Below are 23,937 nucleotides of genomic sequence, written 5' to 3' on the forward strand. Positions count from 1 at the left end.
AGGACTCAACATTGGAGGAGATGCTTACTCAAACCCTTCTTTTCCAAGGAGCAATCCCTTGAACGTGATGCAGGGTTAAAGCACTAGATCGCATCCTCAGCCCGAGCGCTGACTTCCTTGTTTTTGTAGATTTTAAATCAGACCCAAAAGATCATCTAATGCGGTTAAATAATCTGGTGTCTGGATTCATGACTCCAAAATGAGATCCGAGAGAGAATTTATTTTTCCCCTACGTTGCCCGAACTCTCAGCTTGAGAATCCTCCAGACACCCATAAACATAATCCTGTGCGCTTCTGCTAATCATACCTTGCATAAGTGCTCCGAGGGTTTATTTTGCACGCAGGCTCTCAGTGGGGAGACAGCCTGGGAACTGATGGGCCATAATTCATGTTCCAATTCAGTCCTTGCAGGAGGAAAGGGGTCGTGGACTACAATAACCAGGCTTTCTATATCGTCTTAGTTTTACTTTTTTAACGTGTCAACGTGTTCCCTAAACCCGGTGAGCTCCCTGCTCAAAGGAGTTCAGAGATTATTATAGTCAGGGAATTCTATTCTTCTGATAAAATCTGAATGAAGACACTCATCAGCCCTTGTTCTCCCAAGGCTGGCGACTCATGGGGTCCCCAGGACTCCCATGTGCACAGACACCGCATTTTCCTGAGTGGTGGTTTTTCTCAGCTATTTCTCTGAGCCGCAGAAGGAATGCTGAGAGTCAGATGTCCTGCTTTTGGTGAAGGGCCTTTCCCCACACCCTCACTGTCTTTTCCTTTCACCCTGGATTATTTGACTGGACCCCATGCTGTGGACAACACCGCCCCATACCTCTGTCTGAACCACCTCACACATATGTCCATTGTTACCTGGAGTTTTACCTTTGGGGGAAAAAAAATCCCAACTTTCCAACAAAAATCCCCAGATAAACTCTTCAAGTCTCCCTTGTATATAGTATTTTGGGTTTTTTTTTTTTTTTAAGATTTTATTTATTTATTTATTTATTTATTTATTTATTTATTTGAGAGAGAGTGTGTGTGTGTGTGTGCACGGCATGGGAGGGAGAAGCAGGGGAGAAAGGAAGCACGAGGGGGAAAGAATCTCACACAGGGCTCTATCCCACGACCCTGAGATCATAACCCGAGCTGAAACCAAGAACCAGACGCTTAACTGTCTGAGCCACCCAGGCGCCCCATCTTGATATAGTATCTTGAATTTAAATATATAAAGAGTGTCTATCCTCAAGTTTCTACAGAAAGTTGGAGGTACAAAAGAGTTCTGAGGGGCTAACCCAGCTCTGTCCAATGGCGACATGACAAGTCATGTGGGTGATTTCAAAGGTTCTAGTAGCCGCATTAAAAGAAAAGTAAAAAAAAAAAAAGAACAGGTGAAATTCGTTTTAGTAATAGAGCTTATTTAGCCCAATATAACCAAATAATCAATATTTAAAACATACGATTACTATTTAACATTGCTAATGAAATATTTTGCGTTCTCTGTCATGCTAAACCCCAGAAGCCAATATGTACAGTGCATCTTGGCTTGGATGTGGCACAGTCTAAGTATTCAAGAACCACATGGGGCCAACGGCAGCTGGAGTGGACAGAGCTGGTCTAACTAACCATACAACTGTGAGAATCTTTCAGGAGCCCTATTATTTGGCAGCTCTTTTAACATTTTTCTTCTTTAAGGTAGACACTGGCTTCACATCTCTCCGGATAACCCACCTGAAAGACACTCAATACAATGAATGAATGAATGAATGAATGAATGAATGAATTTACTCCCTTAAATCATCCCATCTAAAAATATCATTTAAATATTAGAGCCTGCCAACAGTGACATGTAATTTTTTTTCAAAGCCAAAAATAAGCCTTTTTTTTTTTAAGTGTTAAAGAAGGTATACAGGTTTAACTTGGCAGAAACTTCCATATAACCTTGGTACTGTGGGAGCTCACTGAAAGCCAATGCTGTCAACATGTCATACTTTGACTTCACAAAGTAAATGTGTCACTAAGTGCCCACATCCAGCCAAAGCCGTGTCGCTCAGTAATGCTGGGGACAGAGGCTCAAACTGCACCAGGCCTTAAACCAGCCCAGCTCCTTTGAGAGGGAGAAGGCCGAGGGGGCCGGTGGAGGAGGAGGAAAGGATTCCTTCGCAGCCCCCGCCCACGGGCACTCGCAGCCACAGTTCTAGAGCGCTTGGTCTCCTCACGGTACCTGCCTGAGGTCACGGCTGGTCTTTGCCCCAGCGCCTCCCCCCATGTGGCCCTCAGTTGGGACCCCACTGCCGACTCCAAGGAACCCCTGAGGCCACAGCCTGAGCACCTCTCCTTGAGAAGCATGAGAGCTCCCTGGGGATGGAGGGTTTTCCCTTCCTTCTAGCCCCACCTGGGCTCCCAGCTCCCAACCTGCGGGACCACCTCCTCAGCACAGGCCCTGTGTTTAATGATCAGCTCGAAGCCTTGAGTGATGGTTCTCTGGCTGGTGCTGTGTTGGTGAGAGCTTCCAGACTTCCTCCCTTCCTTCCTTCCTCCCTTCCCTCCTTCCTTCCTTCCCTCCTTCCTTCCTTCCCTCACCTCCTTCCTCCCTTCCCTCCTTCCTTCCTTCCTTCCTTCCTTCCCTCCTTCCTTCCTCCCTTCCCTCCTTCCTTCCTCCCTTCCTTCCTTCCTTCCTTCCCTCCTCCCTTCCCTCCCTCCTTGCTTCCTCCCTTCCCTCCTTCCTCCCTTCCCTCCTTCCTTCCTTCCCTCCTTCCTTCCTCCCTCACCTCCTTCCTTCCTTCCCTCCTTCCTTCCTTCCCTCCTTCCTTCCTCCCTCCCTCCCTTCCTCCTTTCCTTCCTTCCTTCCTTCTTTCAACCCTTCCTAACCTTTCTTTCTTTCCTTCTTTTTCTTTCCTTCCTTTTTTAATACAATGATATCCGGATCCTGTCCTAACGGTTGAGCTAGGTGATTGCCCCAGTGAACACGTTTCCTACCTCGGTTCTGACTCATGCTCATTACATTGTACTTTGAACTAGGCCTTGGTTATCTGCTGTCTCAATCACTAAAAACAATCCAAATCCTCTCTCATTGGGGCAGCTCACTACCGCCTCTCTAAAATTAACTCTTAGGAGTGTGAAGCTTTCATAGTTTCTCCCAAACACCGCATAGGACAAACCTAGACGTCCAGCTCACATGTTCATTCATTCCAAACTGCCTCAGGTTGCTTCCAGTGTGGAAAAGGTGCTGGAGACATTCACAAGCACTTCCAGATGCTGCAGGATAAAGGCCAACTTGGAGGAAATTTTCACTGACCTCTGCTATCCAACCTGGGAGCAATGAGGATGGTAAATTTTGAGACCATTCACTCCTTCACTCGGTGGCAAAGAGAATTCTCTAAAGTGGGCCTCAGTTTCCCCATCTGTGAAACAGGGGGAGGAAGAGGGCTCAGACTGAATCGTTCTGATCTTCTAAGAAGCAGACACCGAGAGAGAGGCTTGGGTATGCAAGAGCAGCATCTAGGGAAAACATCTGTGAGAACAACGGAACGGGCCCCGCAAGAGGCTGGGGTGCCGCAGCCCCCAAAGCGGGCCTGACCCTGTGCAGGAGGGAGGGGAGGGGGGATTGTGGAGAGGGAGAGTCTGATGCTTCAGTGCACACCCAGAGCTCCAAGGGTGGGGGGCTCAGAGCAGCAGGGGAGGGGCAGGTACACCCCTGTGCTGGAGACAGACATGGGACAGGCACATTTGCTCAGGCACCATGGTCCACCCCTTCTGCCATGTATTAGCTTGCTCGGATGCCACAAAGTGAGTGGCTGACACAGCAGAAACGTATTGCCTCACAGAGCCGGAAGCTGCGCGTCAGGGATCCAGATGCTGCTGGCCCAGCTGGTTCCCTCTGAGGCCTCTCTCCTTGGCTTAGAGACGGCTGTCTTCTCCCCGGGTCCTCGCATTGTCTTCCCTCTGTGTGGTCTGGGTCCTACTCTCCTCTTACGTGGCCTGCAGGCCCGCCGGATCAGGGCCCACCCCTATGACCTCATGGTAATTCCCTTTGTAAAAACTGTCTCCAAATATACTATCACATTCTGAGGTCCCAGGGGTTGGGGGGGTAGGGGTTAGGACTGCACCATAGGACTTTGGGGGGAACACAATTCAGTCTGTAACCTGCCACGTAACTGCTTCTCTTCGGTATCAAGTAGCAATCCCTCCACGGCCCCCACGCGTCTCTCCTCCTCAGAGGAAGCTCAGAAGAAAGCTGGAGAGACAGTGTGCAGCCCCCCATAGCTGCACTGGATGTCAAGGCCAACTCATATCCATCCTCTAGCCCCTCCACTACCTGGTCTGATCTCCTGTGGTATCATGCCTCATCTTGGGGGATCTCAGAGGCTTACCTGGTGTTGTGACCCAAGCCTCATTCCTGGAGGGTCCTACAACCTTCTCAGTTCAGGCTTGCTAGGAGAGTCTATACCTAGTCACTACAGGGAAGGGGGTGCCCAGAGGCACCCAAGGGGATCCTTGGGCTCCACATGGATTTCTGCCTATTGTGTAAAAGGAGCCCTTCCTCCTGCTGCTGGTCAGGGTCACCAGCTCCTGCCCAGACGGTGATTCTTCTCACCTGCTGATGCCTGGATACAAGTCCAAGGTGACCGGGGAGCAGAGTTCAATGGTACCCCTACTATCACGACGATCTTTGGCCCTGGAGAGAGCCCACAACTGCAGGAACAGGAAGCACAAAAATCCCCTAGTGAGTCACTGGAGGGATGTTGGGGCCACTCCTGCTTCCACGTCTTGGTTCTGGGATTCATGTTTCAGAGTCTCGGGTTTTGCCCACCAAGGCCCTGGACTTCACGTGTGCTGAGCATTCCAACAACTCTGGAGGTCAGTGACTCTAACAACGAGAACTTCCACCTACAACTCAACTGGGTCTGCTCTTCCACAGCAGGAGATCCTTGGGTGGGAGCAGCCCAGGAAGCAAGGCCTCCTCACAGTCATGGTGACGGACTAGGGAGTGCCATAACGAGGACATTGGTCAGGCATGCTCCTTCCCACTCACAGTCTCTTGCCTTGCAGAGACCCCATGATTGTGTGCTCATCACCATTTCCGCAGCGTGTAAGTGCACTTGCGAGCATGCTCTGGAGTCATGTGACTTCCTGACTGCACCTGACTTTTCTGTCCTGCTCTGAAATGTAAGGCGCTGCGCCACGTCTTACTTCCTTGTCAGGAGTAAAGGAGGTGATGCATGACTTTTTATAAAAGCTTGTTTAAGCGCTGGTGGGACTGGCCAAAATGATTCCAAAATTCATACGGAAGAATAACTTTTCCACAATTGCCAAGAAGCTTTTGAAAAAGGCTAGTAGGTGATGGGAACTTGGCCTGCTATGTGTTATAGCTCATTATAGAGTTGCTACAATCAAAATCCTGTGGCTTGCTGGGCTGTACCCATATCCACAGCAGGTCTCCAAGCTGAACAGCCTCTGGCACAGTAAAAAATGTAGGTAAGGGAAATCAGTAAGCCAGATCCGTAACTTCTGAGTAAAAACTGGCTCTAAGGAAGGGCTGGGTCTTCAGGGCTGGGCACAAAGTGGACCCATATTTAAATATCTATCTATCTATATATCTATAAATACAGAGATAGGTAAATATAGATAGATATTTACTATATATGTACATATAGTAAAAATAAATGGATTAATAGAACAAAAGAGCTCAGAAATAAACATATATATATATATATACATATATATATATATATATATATATGAATCCAATATGGAATAAAGTTCCATTTCAATTCACCAGGGAAAGGATAAGTAACTCAACAAATAGGAATAGCTGAGGAGGAGATTAGAACCCTACTTCATTCCATATATTTCTAAGAGAAACTGAATTATAGGAGGTAATAGGGCTGGGATTAAGGTGAGGCAAAGGAAGTGAGCCTTGAGTGCAAAACTGAAGGAGGCCCTTGTTTTCAGGGTTGTCCGGGTGCCCTGGGTGTGCCTGAGGTGCCTCACCCACCTAGTCCCCACCCTGGAAGGTGAAAGCACCTGTCAAAGATTTCACCACAGCATTGTTGGTAAAAGGAGGTCCTTGGGAACAATCTACCTGTCCATCAGTAGGGAAATGGGTGATTAATTATGGTCAATTCATAGCATGGCTATTCCAAGAAGTGAAGCAAACATGGAAATATGTCCACAACACATTGTTAAATGAAAAAGTGAAGTGACAGCCCCAAGTCTAGCATAATCTAGGCTATGCACATGTATGCCTGTTCATATGTTCCTGAAAAAAGTGGCAAATACCTAGCAGCTAGTTATTAATGGCTACTTTCAGGGAATGGGCTGGGTGAGGTGAGAGATCTGTTCTCTTCATCCCACATTTTGTTAGTGATGGGACTTTGAACCATTTGCTTGTTTTTGCTTTTGCACATGTGGGATTTTTCAGGGGGAAAAAAAAGCTGGTGGCAAATCCTAGTCAGAGAAACCCCAGTTTAGCAACACATGGGATAACCTGGTTGCAGTAAGATCGTTCCAGGGCCAGACTGGTGTCGGGGAGGGTGATAGTGGGGAGCGCAATTATTCTGTGTGATAGAACAGGAAGGATCTGGAGTCCTAGAGTAAGGGTGACAGGACCCAGAAGTGAACAGCTGAGGAGGGAGAGGTGACCAGAACGAGCAAGAAAGCCATAGATCCTGATGAGAAAAACTGGCTCATGTGAAAGTCCTCAGGTCTGCCATGATGGAGGAACTTCAAAGAAACAAGTACAGATTTTCTTCAGTTTACAATGGGATTGCATCCAATAAACCCATCGTAAGTTGAAAATACCCTAAGTCAAAAAAAAAAGAAAGAAGAAAAGAAAAAGTCCTAAATCGAAAATGCATTTAATCCACCTAACCCACCAGACATCATAGCTCAGCCTAGCCCACCTTAAACGTGCCCAGAACACTTCAATGAGCTGACAGTTGGGCAAAATCATGCAACACAAAGCCTATGTTATGATAAAGAGTTGACTCTCCCGTGTCATGGACTGAATGCTGTCCTGAAGGTGACACACAGAAGGGTCTTGTGGATGCAGAGAGGTTGTCCGTGTATTGGTTGTTGACCCTCAGGACTGCGTGCTGACTGGGACCTGAGCCTCACATCAGGAGAGCGTGTCTACCAGATATCGATAGCCCGGGGAAAGATCAAAATTCAAAATTCCATGTACAGTTTCTACTGAATGCGTATCACTGTCACATCATTGTAAAGTTGCATCATAAATCAGGGACCATTTGCCCTTTACTTTGAAGTTATTCCACGTGTTGTGCAGTGATGTCTCTCCTCATCCACCCCATGGCCTCAAATCATCTGTTAAACTCAACTACATACAACTACCTTTTGAGGAAAGAAAAAAGGACCCTGTGGGGTTGATATAAAGCAGAAAGAAGACAACAGATACAGGAGGTGAGATGTGAGATTAGGAACTGAACAGATTTTTTTTTTTTTAAAGTAGGTTCCATGCCCAACGTGGGGCTTGAACTAATGACCCTGAGATCAAGAGTCACATGTTCTACCAACTGAACCAGCCAGGCACCTCCCAGATTTTTTCTTAACGGAGCAAGAAGTAACCAGAAGACTAAGGATGACTACTATCGAAAAGACAAGAACAAGTATTGACAAGGATGTGGAGAAATTGTAACCATTCATACATTGCTGGTGGGAATGTAAAATGATGCAGATGCTTTAGAGATCAGTCTGGCTGTTCCTCAAAACATAATAGGATTCAACAATTCCACTCCTAGGTATACCCAAAATAAATGAAAACTTACGTCCACACAAAAAATGTGTACACAAATGTTCACAGCAACTTTAGTCAAACAGCCAAAAAGTGAAAACAATCTAATGTCCATCCACTGATTGATGGATAAATCAAATGTGCTATATTCATATAATGGACTATTTGGTGAAATAAACAAAGGGAGGGAGGGAGGGAGAGAAGGAAGGAGGGAGGGAGGGAGGGAGGAAGGAAGGAAGGAAGGAAGGAAGGAAGGAAGGAAGGAAGGAAGGAAGGAAGGAAGGAAGGAAGGAAAATCAATACATACTACAACATGGATGAACCTCAAAAACATCGTTAAGTGAAAGAAACCAGGCATATATTATATGATTAGAAGTAGACCATGTGTTGTATGATTCCATTAATATGAAATGTCCAGAACAGACAAATCCATAGAGACAGACAGTAATTCGTGGTTGCGGGGTTGGGGGAGGAGAGAATGGACATGACTACTAACAAGTATGGGATTTCTTTTTAGGGTGATGAAAATGTGCTAAAATTAATTGTGGTGATGGTTGCACAGCTATGTGAATACACTAAAAACCATTCAACTGTGCATCTTAATTGACTGAATTGTGTGGTGTGTGAATTGTATCTCAATAAATTTGTCCAAAAATAAGTAACCAGAAGAAATGCAGGCCCCACCCCTCTCCAGGGACAGGCACTCCTGCTGAGGGAGCAGCCAAGGTAAAGTAATGGGGATGTAAATACCCAAGTTTGACCTGTGGGGAGAGAGAGCTTGGGCCACCAGGCAGGTGACATCAGGGACCATGTGAAATGTGGCATGTTCGGCCAAGGTCTGACATGCAGGGAGGACTCAATAAATATTAATTCTCGTTAAAACCCTTATTATTGTCTTATTCTATACCATCCTTCATCATACTCTTTCCATTTTTCTAGCTCACTTTAGCCACAGCGCATGCATGCAGAGGCCCACGCTATGGAAACGCATGAATATGCGTTTAGCTCTATTTATGGTATGACAAAATTTGTATCTTGTGAAAGGAGTTTTGAAACCATCAGGCCACACCTCACCTGATGGAGGTGAGTGAGGGATGGACAGGGTGCAGCAGAAATTACCATAGTCCCCTAGCAGGGTTTGATGTTTGGGGCTGGATGATTCTCGGCTGTGGGGGCTGTCCTGTGCTTAGTAGGTTGTTTGGTCTCTAGCAAAGTAGCGTGCCTGGTCTCTACCCACTAGGAGCCAGCAGCATCCCCGCCATTTGTGACAATCAAAAATGTCTCCAGACCTTGCCAAACGTTCCCTGAGGGCTCTCTTGATCTCTCTCTGCCCTTCCTTCTCTTTCACACACACACACCCCAACCAGTCCATAACTATAGCCGTAAAAGACGTATGCTATAGTGAACTTTGAACTTTAACATCAGAAGGAAGCAGAAGGTACTTAAGTGGGTCCCAGACTGAACAGACACCCACCTCCCCACCCCCATGTGCCCTGTCTATCACACACTACTCCACACCCTACTCCTAGACCCATTCTTAATCTGTCCCCTGTACCACCTCTATATCTGCCCCACTCCCAAACACCCCAAACAAGCCTACAATCTCTAGCTATGATACTCAGACCTTTGGTCATCCATCCAAATGTCAGACACCTGAGACCTCAGCAAAGGCTCAGATTCGTGTGTGCTGGGGGAACAGAAAAGCATCACATGGGATAGGAGCTGGGGAGGTGGGTGTACTGGGGCAGAGCCAAGGAAGGGGAAGGAAGAGTGAACTGCCATTTATCCAGCAGCTATTTCACGTATCAGGCTTATATTAGCAGTTTCTTACACATTAGCATTGAATTTTCATAGTAACCTTTTGTAAAAGGTATTTTCCCTTTTTGGCAAATGGAAAAATTAAAACTCAGGGAGGTTTTGGTAGGTCAGCTAGAAACATGCTAGCCAAAAATCCTTCACATCCCTGGTGTGCACGCAGCTCCTCCCATCAAGAGATGGGGTCTATTTCTCCCTCTCTGGATCTAGATTGACCTTGTGATGTGCCCTGAGCAAACAGTGTAGCAGAAGTAAGATTCCGGGACTTCTGAGCCCAGGTCTTACATGGACCAGGAGCTTCTGCTTTCTCTCTCTTGGAACCCTAAAGTCGAGATGCTGTGAGGAGGTCCCTGCTCCATCCCAGCCACCAGCTGAATGTAGTAACATGCACGAACCCAGACAAGACCAGCAGAAAAATCAGTCCTAAGAAATAATACACTCATATGTGAACTAACTTGAATTTAAATAAAATTTTGAAAAAAAAAATACACTAGTGTTTGTTTTAAACCACTAAGTTTTAGTGTAGTTTGTTATGCAGCTATTAATAACTGATACAAGAATTAAATAATTTGCTCAAGATTATACATCCAGAAGCACAGAGGAACCAGAATTTAATATAAGCTTTTTCTATCAAAGCCTCTTTTCTCCCATGAAATTACACCAATTTGTCCTCTAAGACGTGGAACTATCTACTGGGTTGGGGTGAAATCGTGTGTGAGGGTTAACTGAACACAAAGGATATCAAAGAAATCAACAGTTGACAATAGGTATACCTCCTCGTAAAAAAGTAACGAATAACTATGGATAAGATTTGACTATGGCAAAGTTACACTCATTAGCTCCATTTGTGGAAACTGTTGATATTATACCTAATCTATATGCAGCACATATTGTTTAAATATAATTAATTATGGGGTGGCAGTAAATTCTAAATATGTGCCTGTCTATTTCCAATTTAGCAACTTTGACCTTTGAAAAGTGGAAACATTGGTTCATAGGTTAATCATATGTATATGTGCCTCAGTATTTTCAGCACCTGATGGCAAAGTCAGAATGCTCATTTCTTACCTTCCTTAATCATTATCCCTACAGCAAGGGGAAGGCAGGACCTGTTGAGGCCTCCCCACAGCACACCCCACCCCCCAAGTAACATTCAAGCTTCCTCCATTCAAGATCAGAGCTAGAAAATAAGGAAGCCTAGGCTCCTGGGCTTAATACAGCCCCCGACTTCAAGTTTGAACACACTAAGAGCAAATGAGGAGATCAGATCACTCCCCAAAACTCAGGTCACCTCGCTCACTACATAATCAGACTTCTGTGGATCGAGTCCTTAATCCCATCAGTGGTGTGACAGTAAATGGTAAACATTCAATAACTGCCTCTTTTGGAGGAAAAAAAAAAAAAGCCCTGATGTGCAGCATTTGCCGTTTCTGTGGTATCCATACTCCCACCATGGCCAACTCCAACCTACCAACATGACATTCACCAGCATGCCAAATTCATGAAAAGTTAACAATCGGCTCTCTCCTGTATGACCAGCCCCAGCCCAGCACTGACACCCCACCCACCCATGTGCACAACATTATACCCATTAGGATTCTGTTCAGCTGCCAGTGATAGAAAGCTCTGAAAGATAGTGGTTTAACAGAGGAATTTATTTCCTCTCTTTTATGTAAAACAAGTCCAGAGGTAAATCACCTAAGGCTACCATGGTCGTCCCATACCATGACCCAGAACTTAGCCTCCTCTACCTCTTGGTTCTGCCGTCCCTAGGAGACGGCCCTCCGCTTTATGGTTGGAGACACCTACCCATCGAAGTTTGAGTAAGCAAAATGGAAAGCATTGCAGAAATATACGCCCTCTCTTAAGGGGGCTTCCTAGAAATTTCACCAAAGATTTTGTGATGTCTCATAGGCTAAAACATAGTCACGTGGTTAGAGCTAGCTGCGAGGAATTCTGGGAGAGGTAGTTTTTTAGTTGCGTGCCTAGGTGAACGTCAGCGTTCTGTTACTATGAGGGAAGAAGGATGAAGTAGGAAACTCGCTGTCTCTGCCGCCGTAGCTACCACAGACACGGCTACCATTTATGGCTCTGCCCGCGTCTTACACCGAGCTCTTTATCCATGTTATTTCAGGGTTTTTTTGGCCGCAGTTCTCAAAGTGTAGTGGTACCAGAGAAATGAACGAATACAGATGAGCATCTTTTAAAATTTTTTGAGATTTATGTATTTATTTTAATGTGGGAAAAGAAAGGAGTACACCAAACGTCATTTCAGATACTTTTGCTCAGAATTAGGGTAAGGTAGGTAATAACTTTTTAACTTAAACGGGTATTAAGTTCCAGAAAAATGAAGTAAATAATAGTACAGGTGATCTGAGGATATGGGGAAAATTCTTAGGGTAATGACCCCATGCCTGAGATTTGGGGAACACTGAGATAGCTGTCATTGTCCCCACTTCCCAGAGGAGGAACCTGAGGCTCACGGAAGTGATGTAACTTGCTCAAGTTCACACACAATTATGTCGGTAGGTTTGACAACCTCACTTTTGAACAATGACTAACATCCCCTAATATTGCATTTGAGAATAACTGTGATGCAAGTTCTAGTACTTTTGGTAAAATCCTTTTCTATACACATGTAAGTTTTAATATTAATATTTTTTACATAACTATGTACATAAGGTTATATAAATGCAACTAAATAATGTATATATAAATTATATAAATTTATATCTAATGCAACTAAAAGCCCAATTTACTAATACTTTTTGGAGGATTCTGTGGGGTGTCTCCAGGGAGCCCAGTGTCTCCAGAGACGATACCTGACAACGGCTATCAGCTCACAAAGTCCTCTTGATGTCCTTCGGGGCTGGGTTGCACAACAAACAATGGTGATGCATTTCTTAAAAATTAGAACAGAGTCTGTGAAATGGAGGACAAATTAGGGGAACGCAATACATTACTAACACAACTGATGTAACACAGCATGGGTCTAGGGGAGAAAATATAAATTAGAGTAAATAAGTTATTCTCATGTAACTTTATTTGGAAATAGAGACTTATGAACATAACATGCAAATTTGTGCCATATATATGCAAATTTGTCCAAATATATGTAAAATGTGCCCACATATATGCAAATTTGTTTTCTAAGCTAAGACCTGTGAAAACAAATATACATATATGTATGTGTATATTTTCTTTTTTAATTCGACAGTAATGCTGTCGCATGTCACAGTTTTCCCATTTGTGCCTTACCAGCTTGTCCTTTATACAGTGCTAAAGGCAGTTGAAACACCTGCAGGATCCAGAATCTGAAGTAAGTTACGGGGTCTGAGTGACCGAAAGACCACACACTGTTGGAGGTCTCAGGAACTCTGGACAGTCCCTGGAGGTGAGGCCTCTACACTCAGAGATGGGGAACAAAGCAAGGTCGCAGATCATCCTTGTCCGTGGAGCTTCTTTCAGAGTAGATAGATGCCTTCTATCTGTCCAGATTTGTTTGTGTACCATTCTGTTTGGCGGAGAGAGAGGGATGGGAAAAGGGTTCAAGGTCCCTTGGCCTCTAAGAGTGGCTGAAGCCTCCAGATCAATCTGTTTTTCACTGGTGGGTGAATGAACCTAGGATTGATATACTGATAAGGAGGGTGTGGGGGACGGAGGGAGGTAACATAGGAGGGGGACTGATGAAGGGTGGGACGGAGGTAGAGGGGAATATTTCTGTTTCTGGTTAACACTTTGTACTGTATCATTATAGGGGGAAAAAATGCAACCTTAAAACAGCCCCAACTAATTGTGAGGGGGGGATATGTAAAATGATATGATACTGCTTGGCCTCTGGATAGTGCCCTGCTGTATTTCTACATGTGACATGTTATAAATAAAGCCCAAACCAAACCATAAAACTTGAAGAAAAAATGGGGAGGAGAGAAGCTGTTGTTCATGCCTAAAACCCACCCTGTGCACATGCAAAGCAGATGAGCTAAGAGAGACCCAGCTCAAAATCATCTCTTCATAATGTAAATCTAAGAATGGTTTCCAGATGGAATCTGAGATACATAGCTTATCATTATATCAAGGAGCAGGCCCACTTTTGACCACATCCAAATGAACCACCGAGCCACAAGTCTATGCATGGGCAAGTTTGGCTTTTTCAGTTTGCCTGGAACATTCCTGGTCTTGCCACTGTGGTTCCCGGACTCTCCCCTGGGCTAGTCTTTCAGATTACGTTGAACGACTTGGAACCAGGCAACATTTCAGGCTTGTGACAATTCCAAACTTTTTCCTGCCTCATGGTAGCATCCCTCCTGGCCACCTTCCTCATTTTATTTTCCCCAGGCTTGCCAAGTGGGACAGGAAATTACATCACAACATCATGTTGCCATCTCCAAAGTGTTAGGTTTCCCCCTTCCTCTCCAACCCTGAAATTGCAGAAAACTCTAAGTAGGCCAGTAAGCAGCGCTGGGAATTTAAGACAGATTGAGCATTGGAGAGCATGTAAAGATTTGGCTGCGAGTGACAGAAAGTCCAAAATGACAGGGGCTCAAACAATAAAGGAGCTTATCAATCTCTCCCGTAAAACCACAATGGAGGTAGACAGTCTATGGCTCACAGAGAGCCTTCCCAAAGTTGCAGAGACTCAGGATCTTTCCCTCACTGCTCCCATATTCTCAGCACAAGGTCTCTATAGCTTGTCCAGGATAGCTGGTTGCATTCTAGACATCATATCCATAGCCGAGCCAACAAGTGTGATGGATTGTTTTTAATCCAGTGAATCACCCCTCCTGTGTCTACACACCTTTGAGATGTCAAGGACACTGCCTCTCTTTCCACCAAGACCAGGAGTCTATTTCTCCATCCTTGAATCCAGGTTGACCAATAAAATTTGGCAGAAGTAACGGCGCATGAATAAGGGCCTAGACCTTACGGAATCATGGTGTTTCCTCTTTCTCTCCCCCTCAAAGCCCTGAGAACGCCGTGTTGTGATAAAGCCCATCTAGCCCGTGGGAGAATGAGACTCTCGTAGAGAAGAAGTGAGGAGCCCCAGCTGCCGGACGTGACAATGAGACCCTCTTAGATCTTGTGGCCCAACTAGGACATCCGATGAGATAAGCTAAGAAACCTCCCAATGCATGGAATGGCAAAAAATAATAAAGTGTAGTGGTTTGGGCCACTAATTTTTGGAATGGATTGGTGCACAGCAATAGATAAGCTGAAAGAACAGTAAACAGAAGGCAAAGAAGAGACCAAAAGTATGTGCAGTGCTATCTTTGATGGAACTGTATATAAGCTTCCAGGCAACACGGCTGTTTTTGTGTTTGGGGCTACAGTCAGTTGCAAGGGGAGTTGAGGAGTGTGGTCTCTATCAGGGCTGCCTGGTGCCTGGCTCACAACAGTAGCAGCAATGACTATGGGGAGATCTGATATCGGGGTAAACAATGAGCACTCTGAGAGGGAGGGGAGAGTGGGAAATAGCAAATATACAGCATTTTCCATGAATATCACAGATCTTTTTAAAGTTAGAAAGGTAATTTTAAGATTCTTTTTCCTTTGAAACTGAAATTCTCCCCAGCTCAGAATAAGAGAAGGTAAATGAGAACACCTTCCAAAAATATGCTACGCCTCTGAGACATAAAAGGAACTCAGACCCGCCATCCAGAGGAAGGGAGTGTGGGAGGAAGGCACAACTTAGTGGTAAAGATGAAGGTCACTGATAAATGGGACCAATCATCCTCAGTCCATGATGGAAAACAAGCCGACACTTAGGTGACACATAGGGAAACATTTCTGGTACTCCAGGCTCTTAGATCCTGGAAAGGGGTCAACAAGTGACATTACTGGAATCTTTCTCTTGCTTTGTAAGACTTGGATAAGTTCTCAGCTGCCTTTGAGACTTTGAATTTCATTTCACCAGGTGCACTAGAGAGTGAACTGAAGAATTCTAGAGGTCTCTTTGAGCCCTTCACTCCCATGAAATAGAAAAGTCCATTTGCAAGTGTGTATGCAGGTCTATCTTATGCCCAGCACAATCCTGGGCCCTCTGGGGGAAAAAGGATAGGCATCTGCACTCAGAAGGCTTATGATCTACTTAGAAAAGCACTTTTTAAAAAAAGATTTTATATATTTATTTAAGCGAGAGAGAGCACAGTGGGGGGCGGTGCAGAGGGAGAGGGAGAAACAGACTCCTCCCCCCCACCACCATTAAGCAGAGAGCCTGACATGCAGAGTTCAATCCTAGGACCCTGACTGAGATCATGACCTGAGCTGAAGGCAGATGCTTAACCAACTGAGCCACCCAGGCACCCCGAAAAGCCTTTTCTGTGGTTCTCAGCACACAAGCCCAAAGAAAGTTCCCAGAGTTGGGAGAGTTGTCCCAGCTCTCCTGCACATAGCCAAGTCATGACAATAAGTGAAGTTCTCTTCTTTTACAAGGAATGTCTGCGCTCGGCACAGTCCCTCTTTACTCCAATAACCTGGAAGATCCCCTAATTTACTAGGCACCCCCTAACTTTGGGGCACATGAAGACCTTCCAGGGGTACAGTGTGGATAGTCTTAAGAGAATCAACTTTCAGATTTTCAGTTTCCATATGTGCTCTTTCCTAAAGCACACCGGGCTAAGAAGGTGCTGGAGTTCCCTATAGCCTTTCTTCACTTTGTGAAAGAAAGGCATGCCCCTCCACTCTTACACATCTTACCATGATTCATTATCCTATGATGGGAAAACTCCAGGGCAGCCAACAAAAGGGAAGCCTCCTAGGATGAGCAATAAAGGTTCTGTCCCCCCACAGGGCTTTCGGGATTTCCCTGGTTTAGACATTCACTCCTTTGCTTGTTAAGAGAAAGCCCATTATTCAAACTGGGTATTTGGCCCATTTGGGGATGTCTGAATTCACTTAGATGGTACAGCAGAGAAATGGGGATAAAAACAGCTTTTCATCAACAGACACCTCTTCTACTTTCTCACCTCTGTCAAAGAAGGAAAGAGAGAAAGAGAAGGGGGAGAGAGAGAAGAAGAAAAATCACTGTTGTTGAGGTTAGTCCTATGAGAAAAAAATCAAGAAGAACATCTGTAAGAACTATTTAATGCTGAAAAAAATACTTTTTTCTTCACATTTTTCAATGCAAGAAATTCTTTGCAGCTATTCTTAAGATTTATCCCTAGGAGGTATCATTAGCTGAGAAGAAAAGCACATTCAAATAGCTAAAGCCATATAATAACTATTGGTCATTTTAACTGTAACGGGAATGTCCAAGATACATTAGCTAAAGCCCTAAGATCAAAGTTTCATGTGATTTCTTTCAGATTTGCTGTGTTGTTTAGTAAAATAGTTTAAAACATCTTCTTACCAATTTGATAATTAAGATCTTATTCCAGAAGAGGGAATAGAATACTTTCTAATTGATTCTATGAGGCCAGCATTACCCTAATACCCAAACCAGAAAAACACACTACAAGAAAACCACAGACCAAAAACTCTCAAAAACGTAAATGCAAAAATCCACAACAAAATATTAGCAAATCGAATCCAACAATGTATAAAAAGAATTATACACTCAACCAAGTGATTCATCCAGGCATGAAAGGCTTGTTCAACAATTCAAAAAATAATTAATGTCATCATCAACAGACTAAAAGAGAAAAATTGCACAATCTTATCAATAGATACAGAAAAAGCATTTGACAAAATCCAACACCCATCCATGATTTTTAAATAAACCTCAGTAAACCGGGAATAGAGGGGAACTTCCTCAACTTGATAAATAGTCCTACAAAATTCCTACAGCTAACAGCATACTTAATGATGAGAAATTCAAAGCCTTCCCACAAAGATCAGGAACAAGAAAATGATGTCCCCTCTTACCACTCCTTTTCAACATCATACTAGAAGTCCTAGCTAATGCAACAAGGCAAGAAAAGGAAATAAAAGGTATCCAAATTGGTAAGGAAAAAGTAAAACTGTCTTCATTTGCAGATGGCATGATTATCTATGCAGAAAATCTGAAAGAATTGACAAAAACCAACCAAACAAAAAATTCCTATGCAATTATATGAATTATACACGTGTGTATATGTATGTGTATATACATACACATATATATATAAAGAACTAATATGAAATTATATATAAAAGTCAATCACCTTCCTACATACCAGCAATGAACAAGTGAAATTTGAAATTAAAAACATAATGCCGTTTACATGAGCACCCCCCAAAATGAAATACTTAGTATAAATCTAACCAAATATTCTCCCTATAATGTGACTTTGAAGCTCTTCACATCAGAGCCGATTGTATTTTCCCACCCCTAAGTATGGGCTAGTCTTGGGACTTGCTTTGGCCAGTGGAATGTGGCAGAAGTGACAATGAGTCCATCTGGAAGCTATACATGAGAGGCTTTGTCTGGCCATAACCACTCTTGGGATCCTGCCCAGCAGCCCCAGGAAGAAGCCCAGGATAGCCCACCGGAGAGCTAGAAACCATGTGCACCAGACACAGGGCATCCCAGCTGACCAGATGGCTGGCTACGGACCTGTGAGCCATCCCAGCCATGCCAGCTGACCCCTTCTAGACTAAAGAACAACTCAGCCAGCCCACAGACTCTTGAGTTTATTGTTTACGGCCTGTGACTATTTGTTACACACCATTCTTGAGGCAAGAGAAAGCTAATATATCTTCTTTTGACAAATTCTCTACTATTTGTTGTGATGCTAACTCAATTCTAGGGGAGGAGAGGACTTTTTACCATTTAGCCACTTACCATAGGAAATAAAACAAATATGACATTGCAATTTGCACACACAGACTTGATAACTATGAGACCAATAAAAGACTTTCAAACATAAAAACATATTACATTAGGATAAAAATCTGTGAAGAAATAAAATATAGGAGTGCCTGGGTAGCTCAGTCGGTTAAGTGTCTGCCTTTGGCTCAGGTCATGATCTCAGGGTCCTGGGATCGAGCCCCGCATCGGGCTCCCTGCTCTGCGGGAAGCCTGCTTCTCTCTCACCCACTCCCCCTGCTTGTGTTCCCTCTCTCGCTGTGTCTCTCTCTGTCAAACAAATAAATAAAATCTTTTAAAAAAAAAAAGAAATAAAATATAAAATGGAATTCAAAGAGGAAAAAAGAAGATGAAAAATGTCTGAATGTTAATGATAACAGTCCATGCGATTTAAAATGCAATAGGTATAAGGGCGCCTGGTTGGGTCAGTCGGAAGAGTGAGCAACTCTTGACCTCGGGGTCGTGAGTTCAGGCCCCATGTTGGGTGTAAAGATTACTTAAATAAATAAAAACTTGAAAAAAAAGAAAAGGAAGATTAAAATGCAACAAATATCAAATCATTATAGCATTTAAATTCCATTTGGCCCATATTTTATGATGGCCCATATTTTAAAGACATGTAACATTTTTACTTTAAAATGTCAACATTTTACAATACGCCAAAAATTACATCCTTGGCAACTATTTGAACTTATGATAAAAAAATTTATCATAAGATGTTGACTTCCAAACGTTGGGGAGGGTTTTTTTCAAAATTCCTTTAGGAGGTATGCAAGCTAAAATTCTTGACAACTGCTCTTCTAGAAAACCCACTTACATAGTCCCTATTTAGCAGGTGAAATGTATCTATTGTGTATCTCATGTAGCTCTCTGTGTGGATGTGTAAATATAATCTTATATGCATTACATTCTTAGGCACCTATGCATACAGATTTATATCGATGTGTCATTTTAGTCAGAGCTATGTATTTCTATTTAAATGTATAATTTCTCTGTGGCCCATCAGCCATACCTGCTATACCTTTTCGTTTTCTTGAAGAGAGATGGAATGGCTCCTGGTCCAGGAGACTGAAGTAAAAGGAGAGCATAGGAGCCCAGCTGGGAAGCAGAACGAGGTTATGGAAACAGAAGGGGTTTATTCCCTCATAAGATGCTGGGATGCATGCAAACAAAAGATCTCAGTCCACAATAATTTGTAATTTGTATCTGGTTGTGAATAAGACCAACAAAGTCCCATACTTTTAAGGAACTTATATTCCAGTAGGTGTCCAGAAATCCAAAACAGAGACACACAAACAGTTCTGGAAGCCCCACCAGAGAGACTCTAGATTAAAGTTAGGGAGGCCTCTGTTCCCCAGTAGTTGCTGTTCCATGCCTCTGAACCTCTCAGCACATGCTCTTCTCTGCTGAGAATGTTCTTATCTCTTTTTATTATATTTCATTTTATTTATTGGAGTAGATAATATATTTACATGGTTCAAAAATCAAAATGATAAAGATTAAGGAGGGCATGTGATGTGAGGAGCACTGGGTGTTCCACGCAACTGATGAATTATTGAACACTACATCTGAGACTAATGATATACTCTATGTTGGCTAATTGAATTTAAATTTTAAAAAAAAGATAACGAAGGATTGAGAAGGCTTGCTCGCACTCAGACCTGATCCTCTCCTTTCCCACTACCCACCCCCCTCCCTACTGGGGAATAGTCACTTTTATTTATTCTTTGTTTATCTTTCCAATCTTTCTGCAAATACAGGAAATATGGATATATACTCTCTCTCCCCCTCACTTTCCTTAAACAAAATGTAGCCAACTATATATGCTCAGTGCCCCTTGCTTCTTCTTTTTTTCTTCTTCTTCTTCTTCACTTAATAGTATATTCTGGAGAATTTTTTCCAGCAGTGCACAGACAGCAACCCCTTTCTGTTTCCAGCTGTATAGTATTTCACTGTAGGGAGGTCCACAGATTCTCCAGCCCTCTATAGATGGACACACGGGTTCCAGAATTCCACTCCTATAAGCAATACATCCTTCCATACTTGTGCAGGCGCCTCTGGGGGATAAATTCCCAGAAGTGTCGCCCCACCTTTTCTTCCTGGCAAACTCTTACTCACCTTTTGACACCCACGGCCCAGGAAGCCAGACATAAGAAGAGGCTTGTCCAGAGAGCTACAGGAAGTATGTCTGCTTTCTCTATTAGCTGGGAGCATCTTACGGGTATGGATCCCTCTTTGTTCACCCTCTACACTCCTGTGAATAAAAAACAATATTCAAACTTGGGTTTCTTAAGAAACTCTGGAAGACAGCCTCTAGAAGAGAAGTAAACCCTTCCTCTAGGTACCAATTAGTGCTTACCACTATGAAATCTGTATTTGTATCTAAAAATTAGAAACCCAAACAGTGAAGAATTTCAGAACACACAGCAAATCCTAATGACCCACTCTTCTAGATACAATTCATGTCTTAAAGCATGAGCTTAAGATAAAAATCTTAAATAGGGATGCATAAACTACATTTTGAATGTTCTTATATTGTGGTATTAATGAAAGTTATCAAATGATCAAGTAAATAAGAGAAAATACACAGTTCAGCTCTATAGTTATCTCAGCATAAAGAGACAAAGTATGAACAAACATGTGGACTCTGTCTATATATAATAATAGCTAATATACATCAAATATTTCCTATGTGTCCAATCACTGTTCTGTTTTGAAATGTATTCTCTCATTTAATCCTCTCTAAAAAAAAAAAACTGCACAATTATTATCATTATTCCCAGTTTATAAATTTGGAAACTGAGGCGCAGAGAGATTAAGAAACTTGTCAAACAGCTAGTAAGCAGCAGAGCTGGAATGTGAAGCAATCAGTCCAACTGGAGAGTCCATGTCCTTTTTTTCAATACTGTTTGTTCGTGTGTGTGTGTGTGTGTGTGTGTGTGTGTACTTTCCATGGTAGATTACTTATGAGTGGGTTCCTAAGTTTCAGAAAACCTAAAATAACTGGTTTGTTACGAATACAAGTTGGTGCGTCTCTCACAGTAAAGAAGACAGGTAAGCAGACCAGACTTGTAACAATGGCCACAAACCGCAGGAGCCCAGGCTCCTTATCGACACGGAGCTTCTGCATTATAGCCCAAAATGTCTACTGCGCTCCAACCACCATATCCACATTCCAGCCTATGGCAAGAAAGAAGTGAAAATAAGAGTGTACCCCCTCTCTTGACTACTACTTCCCAGAAGTTGATCATGGTATTTCCACTTTTAGTTCAACATCCACAGTTTTACCCCCTGGCCACACCTAGTTCCAAGGAAGGTTGGGGAGAGGAGCCCTTGTTCCATGGAAAGGCATGCTAAAAACATTGGTTTTCAGTACTAAGGAAAAAGCCCAAGGTGGATACTAAGGAATAACTAGCAAATTCTACCACACACAGGAACTGAGAAGCATAAAAGCATGGAATCCCAGTGTGAAAAAGAGGGTTTTAAATTATCTAATAAGGGCGCCTGGGTGGCTCAGTCGGTTAAGCGACTGCCTTTGGCTCAGGTCATGATCCTGGAGTCCTGGGATCGAGTCCCACATCCGGCCCCCTGCTCAGCGGGGGGTCTGCTTCTCCCTCTGACCCTCTTCCCTCTCGTGCTCTCTGTCTCTCATTCTCTCTCTCTCAAATAAAATAAAATAAAATAAAATAAAATCTTTAAATTATCTAATAAAAAGGCTCCTCTGATGCTTAAGTATTCCTGTCCATTGGTGTCCCCCTGCATCACCCCCATCAAAAGAGGCCTGAGGCAACCCATTTGACGTTTGGACAACGTTTCTCTCAGTCCAGCTCACATCCAACTGGCCCTATGTCAACCTCTCAAAACTAAGCCCGGTTGCCCTGATAATTCAGGTATTTGGAGAGAGCTATGGAGCCTCCACCACCCCCAGACTCCTCCAAGTGCCCCCTGTGCTTCTAACATGCCTTTTCTGTCACCTTCCCAGTGTGCTCACAGCACTCTCTAGGTGTCTAATCCAGGCCTGGACGTGAAGTCCTGGGTGTGGCCTCACAGAGTCAGAGGAGGATTACAACTATCAGATAATTGGTATCCATGAATATACTTCTAGAACGGCTTCTCAGATTGCTTTAGGATTTTTGACGATGGCTTTACACTTTTCACTCAGATAGTGTTTATCACCTATTAAAGCTACATATCCCCAATTTAATCTTCGCAGTGATTTTTTGGCTTTGACATAGAACTTTACATGGCTCCCTATTTACCTTCTCTTAGGGATAGGGCCCCTTGGCTTGCACCTACAGAGATAGTTTTAAATCCTGAATCTATCCATCCACAAATCATCTATCCCTCCCACCTACATCTGTAATGTGGGTAATAACTCTCTTGTAGCTTCACCTCTGTCAAGGAGCAGAACATTGCACAGGGCAGGGCCAAGGTCAGTGTTATATGATACGCCCCTGAAATCCTCCCTCTGGGTGACATTGATCCATTAAGCAGCACTTTCTGTGGCAACAGGGAAAACTGGTTTGGATGTGTGTTGCTGCCATAGTGATATCCAAGCAGGCAGCTAAGAGCCCCAGGGACTTGGCTTTTGGCAGCATCTGCTACCAGGGCTTTTCCTTCAACAGTCAGAAGACTTCCCAAGCCCTTTGGACTCAGGACCCTTAGTTGGTAGATAGCATTCATTTGTGTATCTGTTCATTCATCGTCCATTTGTAAAACACCTATTGTGGTCCTCTATGAGCCAGAATGCTATTGTCTGAGAATAAAGGTCAACAGGCACATTACCTGCCCTCAAGGACCTTCTCTGCCTGATGGAAAGTAAAGAGTACAACCAGGATGACTCTCTTATGACTCAAGTCAGGCCATGCCATTCCTCTGCTCAGTACCCTACACGGACTCTCATGCCTCTCAGACAAAGGCCACGGCCCTTCTCAAGACCCTCCCTGCCCTCCCCCACTCGCCCCCTCCCTCCCTCTTCCCCTCTCCACTTTCTGTCCCCTCCAGCCACACCAGCCTGGTTTTCCAACACACCAGACAGATGTGCCCTTGCCTTCCATCTTTGTATTTATGTTTCCTTGGTCTAGAATGCTCTTCCCCCAAATACCTACATGACTTTGTCCTTCCCTTCCTTCAAGCCTTTACCCAAAACCACCTACACAATGAGGCCCATCTAGAATGTCAGTACTCCCAGAGTATTTCATTTCCTCCTGCCTGATTTATTTTTTCACCTGAGGGTATCGTCCTCTCTAATATTCCCTAGCCTACTTTTTAATCTTGTTTCATTTCTATTTCCTCCACTAGCCTGTAAGCCTCTGAGAGCATCAGGGAGCTTTGTATTTTTTATTTTTTAATATTTTTTTAAGATTTTATTTATTTGAGAGAAAGAGACAGAGCACAACCAGGGGGAGAGGCAGAGGGAGAGGGAGAAGCAGACTCCCCGCTGAGCAAGGAGCCCGATGTGGGGCTCGATCCCAGGACCCCAGGATCATGACCTGAGCCGAAGGCAGCCCTTAACCAACTGAGCCACCCAGGCATCCCCAAATTTTTTTTTTAATCCAGACCTCTTAGTCGAGTGACTGATCTATAGAATGAATGC

The 23,937-nt window shown here is 43.8% G+C and overlaps 2 long non-coding RNA genes across 4 annotated transcripts in view; one reads left to right on the top strand and one right to left on the bottom strand.

Moving 5' to 3' along the window:
• The window catches only part of LOC141370088 (uncharacterized), a 35,183-nt gene that overhangs the window by 9,731 nt on the left and 1,515 nt on the right, over positions 1-23,937 (bottom strand). For all 3 annotated transcript variants that reach the window (XR_012373810.1, XR_012373809.1, XR_012373808.1), the window contains exon 2: positions 20,460-20,595. This is a non-coding gene — a long non-coding RNA (uncharacterized lncRNA). The remainder of the gene's footprint in view (positions 1-20,459; positions 20,596-23,937) is intronic.
• On the top strand, positions 11,587-14,751 carry LOC112838102 (uncharacterized). Its single transcript, XR_003211892.2, has 3 exons — positions 11,587-11,857; positions 12,834-12,950; positions 14,521-14,751. It is a non-coding gene; the product is annotated as an uncharacterized lncRNA (long non-coding RNA).

Source organism: Callorhinus ursinus, unplaced genomic scaffold, assembly GCF_003265705.2.
Source record: "Callorhinus ursinus isolate GAN/ISIS: 27379988/994484 unplaced genomic scaffold, GSC_fseal_2.0 scaffold26, whole genome shotgun sequence".
Taxonomy (NCBI): domain Eukaryota; kingdom Metazoa; phylum Chordata; class Mammalia; order Carnivora; family Otariidae; genus Callorhinus; species Callorhinus ursinus.